Raw genomic sequence first — 11,415 nt, 5'->3', positions numbered from 1 at the left:
AGGCATCAAGTGTAATTTTCATCCATCTTCACATGTGGTCACCAAAAGAGTCTGCCTTGAGACCCTTGTGGAACACTGGGGTCTGCTTTGATGAGCACAGGTGATGGTACAGCTGCTTGGAATGCTGGAACCCTGGTGGTGCCAACTATGAATAGGAGCTAGCAGCAATGGGCAGAAGAGATTTGGCCTTAATATGATCCTTTTCTAGCTTGTGTTTGCAGGAGCATGCGTGGAGCTTCTGGCTGGTCTTTCTCTATTGTCTTGTAGGAGGTGTTAACAGAGAGGAAGAGGAGTGGCTACAAAGGTATCTCCACCTCCTGTGTGTGACAATGCAGTAAGGTCCTCTCTCTATGTCAAACTGGGAATACTCAGAAGATATTCCCTGCTACACAATTACTTATGCGTGCTCCATCAGGCCATCTCCACAAAGTCAATAGCAGTCCTCTCCCAGGATGGCTCTCTAAATCCCGCCTTCCATCTTCCGGACCCCATGCACATTGGTTGAGCTGAATTTCAGTTTAGGCCATATAGAGCCACGACACACATGTCTGTGTAACTCTCGCTCTATACAAATTATGTTTTACCAGCTGTTTTACCTTGGTCCTTTCAGTCCAAACTAATTTACCCTTTACTGAAGAGGCTTGCCTCATTCTGGAAATATCCTCCCTGCTTCTCCATCTCCCATGCCAAGGCATAGGTTTTGTCTTGCCTCCTCTTATCCTACTGAAACCCACACCGGACACTCTGAAGACCAAGGTCTTCTGCTAGTATTTTTCGGATGTTTTGGGGAAACTATTGATTGTGCAGAAGTATTACTTGTGATCCATATATTGAGAGATGTGCATTTCATATTCTACATTTCTGCCTTCTTTGAGCTTCTGTTTTTTCCTGGAGAGCTCTATTATTCTTTTTTTCCTGACAGCAAAACATGAAACATTAGTCGACATGAAGTAATCTGTTGGATGGGACGTTGCATATTTACACATGTAACTGGTACTACTTTGACTTCCAACAGGGAATCAGGCATATTTGTTTTTGTTGTTGTTTTGTTTTCGCCCTTGGAAATTTCTCTTAATGAGGAATTATCATGAGCATGAAGAAATGCAGAACTAGCCACATAAAATATAATAGCATAATTGGGTTCAAAAAGTCAGCACTTGAATATATCTAGCTATTTTTTTAGTGTTCCTGACATTTTCCCAGAGTACACCTGTCTGATTTCGAATCTCAAAGCTTAACTCCATTTAATGAGTGTCAAAAGTCAGAGACTGTCATGGGCATAACTTAAGTCCTGTAGAATAAGATGGCAAATTCATAGGATATTACCAGTTGGTACTTGACTACTTTATAAACAGAGTAAATGACAACAGCAACAATTACAAACAAACAAACAAACAAACAAAAATGTGTAGTTAGTGATTCAATCATAACAGGTACACACGAATTGATATTTGGATCATAGAAAAAGCAAGGGGATACCATACAATCATCTATATCTGCTTAATTGTCTCTGCTAATGATTTGGACACTGAGAATCACACACAAACCATAAAAAAATAAAAGCAATTTTGGAAAATTCTTGGAGAAAAGAATACCGGAATTCTCTACCTGCCTCGTGGGAAACGTACAGGGTATTAAATTTGGAACAGTTAATACTGGACACAGGACAATGAACTGAACCAAAATCGGGAAAGGAATAAGACAAAGCTATCTATTGTTGCACTGCTTATTTCACTTCTGTGCAGAGAACATCATGAAAAAAATAAAATCCAAATGAAACTCAAGCTAGAAAGAAAATTTAGGTGGGAGATACGAATAAACTTAGTTATCCTGATGACAACATACAAATGACAGAAGAACAATAGGAATTAAGGAATCTCTTGATGAAGCCATTATCTGCTTCAAGTATAGAGATTTGAAAGGAGATAGCCCTATATAAAAGATGAAATTCTGTTTCACATATGAAAATCTAGATGCATATTTCAGAATGTGAAATATAAAATTCTCTATTATTCATATTTACATATCTGGCGACAACTTTTCCAACTTGCAATATGGAATTCTCTGGACATCCCACATGAAAGTATAGATACAATATTTCTGCATAAAATGTGGAATTGTTCACTTTGCTGCTGCTGCTGCTGTTAATTCGCTTCAGTCATGTCTGACTCTGTGCGACCCCATAGACAGCAGCCCACCAGGTTCCCCCGTCCCTGGGATTCTCCAGGCAAGAACACTGGAGTGGGTTGCCATTTCTTTCTCCAATGCATGAAAGTGAAAAGTGAAAGTGAAGTCTCTCAGTTGTGTCCAACTAGTAGTGCACGTTAGAGTTATGAAAATCTGGAGGCAGATAATAAGACAGGAAATAAGAAAGTGTCTATTTCACACATCAAAATATGGTCACAGGTTTTCTCACATGAAATATGGAATTTTTCATAGTTTTCATTTGAAAATCTTTGTGCTGTCTTTCCTTCAGGAAATATAGAATACTGTCTATTTAATACTTGAAAAACTTTCATTAATTTTCCTACAAGAAATATAGAATTTGCCAACAGATTTTCATGTTTGCGCTCTGAAATTCTCTCTATTTCCATCAAGAAAGCTTGAATGGAGGTCTTCTGACCTGAGACTTGGAATTCTGTGTATTTCACATTTGAAAATCAGGGGATAAATGTTCTCATATGAAATATGAAATATCAACTATTCACACATGAAACATTTTCTAGAGTTTCACACATGAAACCAATATGCAGGTCAGGAAGTAACAGCTAGAAATTGACATAGAACAACAGACTGGTTACAAATAGGAAAAGGAGTCCGTCAAGGCTGTATATTGTCACTCTGCTTATTTAACTTACATGCAGGGTACATCATGAGAAACCCTGGGCTAGAAGAAGCACAAGCTGGAATTAAGATTGCTAGGAGAAATATAAGTAGCCTCAGATATAAATATGACACCACTTTTTTTTTTTTAATGACACCACTTTTATGACAGAAAGTGAAGAGGAACTAAAAAGCCTCTTGATGAAAGTGAAAGTGGAGAGTGAAAAAGTTGGCTAAAAGCTCAACATTCAGAAAATGAAGATTATGGCATCTGGCCCCATCACTTCATGGGAAATAGACGGGGAAACAGTCAAAACAGTGTCAGACTTTATTTTGGGGGGCTCCAAAATCACCGTAGATGGTGATTGCAGCCATGAAATTAAGATGATCACTCCTTGGAAGAAAAGTCATGACCAATCTAGAAAGCATATTCAAAAGCAGAGACATTACTTTGCCAAAAAAGGTCCGGCTAGTCAGGGGTATGATTTTTGCAGTAGTCATGTATAGTTGTGAGGGTTGGACTGTGAAGAAAGCTAAATGCCAAAGAATTGATGCTTTTGGACTGTGGTGTTGGAGAAGACTCTTGAGAGTCCCTTGGACTGCAAGGAGATCCAAACAGTCCATTCTAAAGGAGATCAGCCCTGGGATTTCTTTGGAAGGAATGATGCTAAAGCTGAAACTCCAGTACTTTGGCCACCTCATGCGAAGCGTTGACTCATTGGAGAAGTCTCTGTTGTTGAGAGAAATTGGAAGCAGATAGAAAAAGGGTCAAAAACGGATGAGATGCCTGGATGGCATCACCGACTCAATGGATGTAGGTTTGAGTGAACTCCGGCAGGTGGTGATGGACAGGGAGGGATGGCATGCTGAAATTCATGGGGTTGCAAAGAGTTGGACACGACTGAGAGACTGAACTGAACTGATCTGAAATGTACACATGAAATAAAGAATTTTAAATGAATCAGAAATTGATACCTGAGCTAAAACGTCAAACATGTCAGGTATATTTCATATATTTCCCAATAACATAAAAATTTATCTATGTCTCTTTGAAGAAAGTAGGGTGAAGATTCCCCTACATGAAATAGGGAATTAATGTATTTTACACGTGCAAAATCAAAACCCTTATGATTATACAGTGGAAGTAATTGATAGATTCAAGGGATTCTATCTGATAGACAGAGGACCTGAAAATTTATTGGTGGAGATTTGTGACATTGTACAGGAATCTGTAAACAAGACCATTCCTATTAAAAAGAAATCCAAAATAACAATTTGACCAGACCTTAGAAAGAGCTGAGCAGTCCATCAGCAGATGAATGGATAAGAAAGCTATGGTACATATACACAATGGAGTATTACTCAGCCGTAAAAAAGAATTCATTTGAATCAGTTCTGATGAGATGGATGAAACTGGAGCCGATTATACAGAGTGAAGTAAGCCAGAAAGAAAAACACCAATACAGTATACTAACACATATATATTGAATTTAGGAAGATTGCAATGACGACCCTGTATGCAAGACAGGGAAAGAGACACAGATGTGTATAACGGACTTTTGGACTCAGAGGGAGAGGGAGAGGGTGGGATGATTTGGGAGAATGACATTCTAACATGTATACTATCATGTAAGAATTGAATCACCAGTGTATGTCTGACGCAGGATGCAGCATGCTTGGGGCTGGTGCATGGGGATGACCCAGAGAGATGTTATGGGGAGGGAGGTGGGAGGGGGGGGTCATGTTTGGGAACGCATGTAAGAATTAAAGATATTAAAATTTAAAAAGTAAAAAAAAAAAAAAAAAGAGCTGAGCAGAGCAAAGAAGCTAAACAAAAAAGGGGAAAGGAAAACTATACACATTTGAATGCAAAGTCCCAAAGAATAGCAAGGAGAGAGAAAACTGTCCTGTTGTCAATGCCAATAAAAAGAGGAAAAGAACAGAATGGGAAAGACTAGAGATCTCTTCAAGAAAATTGGAGATAACAAGGGAAATTTTCATACAAAGATGGGCACAATAAAGGACAGAAATGGTAAGGATGTAACAGAAGCAGAAGTTTTTAAGAATAGTTGGGAAGAATACACAGATGAACTATGCACAAAAGATCTTCATGATCCAGTTAAGCACGGTGGTGTGATCACTCACCTAGAGCCAGACATACTGGAATGTAAGGTCAAGTGGTACTTTAGAAGCATAACTGGAAACAAAACTCTTGGAGGTGATGGGATTCAGTTGAGCTCTTTCAAATTCTAAAACATGATGTTATGAATGTGTTGCTCTGTATAGGCCAGGAAATTTGGGAGACTCAGCTGTGGCCAGAGGACTGGAAGAAGTCAGTTTTCATTTCAACCACAATAAAAGGCAATCCAAAGAATGTGAGAACTACCGCTTAACTATAATCATCTCACACACTCTCAAAGTACTGCTCAAAATTCCCAAAGCCACCCTTCAACACAATGTGAATCATGAGATTACAGATGCTCAAGATGGATTTAGAAAGGGTAAAAGAACTGGAGATCAAATTGCCAACATCTGTAGGGTCATCAAAAAGGCAAGACAATACCAGGAAAGCATGTACTCCTATTTGACTATGCCAAAGACATGTTTTTGTAGATCACAACAAAACGTTTGAAATTCTTCAAAACATGGGACTACTAGAGTGTTTTACATGTCCTCTGAGAAATCTGTATTCAGGTCAAGAAGCAACAGTCAGAAAAGGAAATGGAAAAACAAATGTTCCAAGTTGGGAACGGAGTATTTCAAGGCTGTATTATCAAGCTCTTTATTGAAACTACATGAAGAGTTCACCACACAAAATGCCACACTGGATGAAACAGGGTTTGGAGTCAAGGTTGCTGGGAGAAATGTCAGTAACATCAGATATGCAAATGACATGATTCATGTGGGAGAACATGGGAAGAACTACAGAGCTTTTTGAGGAAAGTAAAAGATGAGAGTGATTAAGGTTACTGAAACCTCAACATTCAAAATGAGATTCATGGTATACGGTCCCATCACTTCATGGCATAAAGATGGGGAAACAATGGAAACAATGAGAAACTTTATTGGGGGCGGGGGGATCTCCAAAATCTCTGAAGATGGTGACTCTGTTCATGAAATTAAAATATGCTTTCTGCTGAGAAGAAAAGTTATAACCAGGCTAGACAGCATATTATAAAGGAGACAAAAGTCAGTCTAGTCAAGCTTCATACAGAGATGAGAATTGGACCTAAAGAATCTTGACCTCCAAAGAATCAATGCTATTGATATGTGGTGTTGTAGAAAACTCTTGAGAGTCCCTTGGACTGCAAGAAGATGAAAGGAGTCAATTCTCAAGGAAATCTGTTCAGAATGGTGATTGGAAGAGCTGATACTGAAACTGGATCTTGAATAGTTTGGCCACCTGAAGTGAAGGACTGACCCATTGGGAAAGAGCCTGATGCTGAGAAATATTAAAGGCTGGAGGAGAGGGCAAAGACAGAAGAAGAAATGCTTGATGGCATCACTAACTCGGTGATTAGGTGTTTGAGCAGGCTTTATGAATTGGTGGTGGACAGGGAAGCCTGGCATGTTGCAATCCATGGGGCCAGAAAGAATCGGACAGGACTAAATGAATTCATGGTACTCACTGTACTTACTTAGTTTCTCAGTGAAACGAAAGTGGTAAACAACTCTCTTACCCATTTATTGATAATCCTCACAGATTCCTAATGCCCCTTAAGATTGCTCACTGTTTCCTCAGAGATTCAGCCAGGACGGCCATTCTTTCTCTTATATGGGTAAATATACCTTAGGAAGTAATGGAAGGGGCATAATTTACAGAAAGTTTTAGAAAAAAGGACGGACATCAGGAAGTCAGTATGACCTTGTCAAAAACATACAGTACGTTTCTCTAAACCTTCACAGATTTCCTTCTGAACCCTGACTATATGACTTTACCAATCCTGAGGAATGGTCATTGCAAAGAGAAGTGATCAAGACATTGTTGCCTATTTTTTTAATGATGATACAAAACAAGCACATCATGGTAATCATGCTTCCATTAACCTTCCCTAACTAAGATAATAGACTGCAGTAGCCATTTCGGAGCTTATACGATCACAAGGTCTCCCACAAACAGTTGGAGCCACCTGGGCCTTACCAACAGAGAGTTTGCCAGGTTTGATGAGGTCACCTTTTTCATGGCAAAAGATAAAGTCTATGGACACCAGTGTTATTGCCAGTCCTCTGGATTTGTGAGAAGCCCAAAAGACCATGATTCTAGCTTACCAAGAATACATCTGCTTAAAAACACACACACACACACACAAAACAACAACAAGGATAAAATCCAGTCCAAACTGATGGGCCTAAGGATAATCACATGGTCCTCAGCTTTATGAGGGGACATGAAGGCAACAAAACACAGGTCCAGGCAAGTTCATTGTTAACACCTGCTGCCCTTCAAAGGAAATATCCCAGTAATTGATAGATTGTAGATTGTAAGTCCTCTGCCAACTTGAAAAATTGTGCTAATAAGATCTCTGAACCTCCCTTCTTATCCAAGGCTAAAAGACAGAATATGTGCATAACATGCCCAAGGCATATTCAACAGAGATTATTTGGAGGTAACAGTACCAGGTATAGCACACTGTAGAGAAGGCATAAAACAGAAATGAAATCATTTTTTAAGCCTTTTTTGCCAGTTTCCAGAGAAGGCAATGGCACCCCACTCCAGTACTCTTGCCTGGAAAATCCCCTGGGTGGAGGAGCCTAGTGGGCTACAGTCCAAGCGGTCGCTAAGTGTCGGACATGACTGAGCGACTTCACTTGCAATTTTCACTTTCATTCATTGTAGAAGGAAATGGCAACCCACTCCAGTGTTCTTGCCTGGGGAAACCCAGGGATGGGGGAGACTGTGGGGCAGCCATCTATGGGGTGGAACAGTGTCGGACAAGACTGAAGCATCTTAGCAGCAGCAGCAGTGCCAGTTTCAGAGGGAAAATGTACATCTCCCAGATGACCAAGTTGATAGGATTCAAGTCACTAATAACACTCAATGTAGCCACATGTCAGGGCAGATTCTGTCTAGGTAACCTCAGAAACTTCTGTCCAGGCCTGTCTTCAGCCTCTGCCTTCCATTCCTTAATTGTGTTCATTCAATCAGCAGACAGTATGAAATATAGGCAATGGGTAGGCACCTGAGGAAGACGATGAAAACTGTAAGGACAAAGACTCTTTCAGAGCAAGGGACAGAGAACACCTCAGATTGGTGATAAGATGGAGGAAGTTGGAGAGGAGAATGAAGGGCCAATTTCAGAGCTAGCATCTGGCTATTTAGGATGATGGCAGCTGCTCCAGACCTGGCTGCAGACCTTGGGGAGATATTTCCCAATGCAATAAATTAATGTGGTCTCTGTACTCAATGAACTTTTACAACCTTAAAGCCTCAGCCTGTGATACTATACCAAGTACAGAGTCATAGCTTAGACATTCAGGAGATTTTAAGATAGGGAGGGTGTGTGAGACTTGTAGGAGATGTATTCTATCAGACATGTTTTAACACTGAGCATAATTACTAGGGCTCAAGCCAGGACTCATTTATATGCATGCAGACTGTTCTCTTAGCCATATTCCAATTATGAGATCATATAACCTCATATCTGGGATTTCATTTTCTTGGTGAGTACTTCTCCACTTATAAAAATAAAGATAGTTTAGAAGGCTAATCTTTGTATTAGGACTTTTCTATCAAGTCCCACTTTGACCAATTGTTCTAGGTAACTTCCTGCCACTACTAAATATGTCCAACTATATAGTATCTCCTTCTTCCATACCAGCGGCACTACAGGAAGTGTAAAGGCAGATAGCATACAAAAGCACATTTAGAGCTCATGATTCTTTGCTAATTTTCCTTTCAGTTGATGTATCCATAGGTTTGAGTGGGATATTAAAGTCCCCCTTTATAATTGTGGTACTGTTAATTCCCCCTTTCCTTCTTGCTTGCATTTCCCTTGCATCTTGAGGTACTCCTAAATGGCACAATGGACTAGTTATACCTAATTGTTATGTATAGATATTACACTCATTAGTAATGGAATCACCTTTTCTCCAGTGCACAAGGAACATCCTCCAGAACATATCGAATCCTGTCCCATAAACCTACCTTGATAAATTAAAAAAAAAAAAAAAGAAAAAAGAAAGAATTTCAAGCACCTTTTCTAATCAAAATTAAGTAAGATTAGGTGTCAAATGAGAGGAAAACAAAAACAAATATCCAACATATGGAGGCTAAATCACACACAGCTGAATAACAAACAGATCATAAAAGAAATCAAAATGGAAATCAAATTTAAATACAAACTAATGAAAATGAAAACATGACAGCCAAAGCTTTGAATTAAGTAACAAGCAGTTAAGAAGTAGAGTACAGCATATAAGCCTGTCTCAACGAAGAAGAGGAACATCAAATAAATAGTCTACCTTTACATTTAAAGCAAATACAAAAAGAAGAACCCCAAGGTTAGGAGAATGAAAAGAATAATAAAAATTGGAGCAGAAATAAGTGAAAAAGAAACAAAGGTGGCTATTTCAAAGTTCACTAAAAGGAAAACCTGTTTCTTAAAATCAAAAATCAAACAAAAAGCATTAGCCAGAGTGATCAAGGGGAAAAATAAAGGGGCGGGGGGGGGGGTGGGGGGATGCAGCAAAATCAAAATAATAAAATTAGAAATGAAAATGGGAGAAATCACAGCAGACAACAAAGAAACAAAAAAGGTCATAAGAGATTACTGTGAACAATTATAGGTCACTAAAATAGACAACAATGAAGAAATAGGAAAATTCTTAGAAAAGAATAACAGTCCATAACTGAGTGAGAAAGAAGTAGAAAATCGTAACAGATGCATGATAATCATGAAAATTAAAGCTCAAATCAAAAATCTTTCAACAATCAAAGACCACAACCAGATGGTTTCACAGATGAATCCTACAATTTTTTTTTTTTTTTTAGATTTTACCAAGAAAAGTTTTACGGAAGAACAAACAGTTAACCATCTCAAACTTTTCTAGAAAATTGCACAGGGTGGTAAGCTCCCCAATTCATTGTATGAGGCCACCATCACTCTAATACTGAAACCAGACAAAGATTCAAAAAAGAAAGAAAACTATAGGCCAATACCACTAAACATATTTATAAACATAGATACAGAAAATTTCCTGCAACTTCTAGCAAACAGAATCCAATGACATATTGAAAAAGTCATACATCATTACATTATAAGCACATTGGCTTCATCCCATGATTGCAAGGGTTCTTTAATATTTGCAAATCAATCAATATGATATACCATATTAAATTGAAAGAATAAAAACCATATGATCACCTCAATAGATGCAGAGAAAGTCTTTGAAAAAATTTAAAAATTACTTATGATAATTCTCCAAAAAGCAGGTATACAAGGAGCGTATGTCAACACAATAAAAGTCACATATGAGAAAACAAGGGCAAACAGTATCTTCAATGGTGAAAAATTGAAAGCATTTTCTCTAAAATCAGGAACCAAACAAGGGTGCTGAGTCTGATCACGCCCATTCAACACTGATGAGGAAGTCCTATCCAAAACTGTCAGATAACAAGACGAAACAAAAAGGAATAGAGGTTGGTTAAGGGAAAAAAAAAAAAAAATGGAGGGAGGAATCCTCCTGTTTGCAGAATACATGGGCCTCTACATAGGAAGCCATAAATACACCATGAGAATATTACTAGTGCTAATTGATTAATATGGTAATGGTGTGGGTTATAATGTATTGCACAGAATCCCCTTGCACTGCTATGCATGAACAATGAGAAAAAAAGAAAGAGAAATTAAGGAAACAATCCTGTTCACCATTGCAATGAAAAGAATAGCATACTTAGGGGTATATTTACATAAAGAAACAAAAAGACTTACATATATATATATATATATGAAACTATAAAACAATGATGACAGAAAGAAAGAAGAGACAAATAAATGGAGAATTATACCAGGTTGTTGGACTTGTAGAAAAAAAATATAGTGAAAATGAGTATACAAATCGAAACAAACTATAGGTTCAGTGCAACCCTTATCAAGTTACCAATGGTATTATTCACAGAACTAGAATAAATACTTTCAAAGTATGTATACTTTCACAGTAGGTATAGAAACACAAGGAAACTTCTAATCGCAAAATCAATCTTGAGAAAGAAGAATGGAAACTGAAGAATACACCTGCCTGATTTCAGAATATACAAAGACAGAAAGACATTAGCACAAGGACAGAAATCTAAATAAATGGAAGCACTGTAGTTTCAGCTTTAGCATCAGTCCTTCCATGAACACCCAGGACTAATCTTTAGAATGGACTGGTTGGATCCCCTTGCAGTCCAACGGACTCTCAAGAGTCTTTTCCAACATCACAATCAAAAAGCATCAATTCTTTGTCACTCAGCTTTCCTCACAGTCCAAATCTCACATCCATACATGACCATTGGGAAAACCATAGCCCTGACTATATGGTCCTTTGTCAGCAAAGTTAAGTCTGTGCTTTTGAATATACTACTTTTCTTTCAAGGACTAGGCGCCTTTT

The sequence above is a fragment of the Ovis aries genome, chromosome Y, assembly GCF_016772045.2.
Source record: "Ovis aries strain OAR_USU_Benz2616 breed Rambouillet chromosome Y, ARS-UI_Ramb_v3.0, whole genome shotgun sequence".
Lineage (NCBI taxonomy): Eukaryota > Metazoa > Chordata > Mammalia > Artiodactyla > Bovidae > Ovis > Ovis aries.
Note: the sequence above shows the minus strand (reverse complement) of the source record.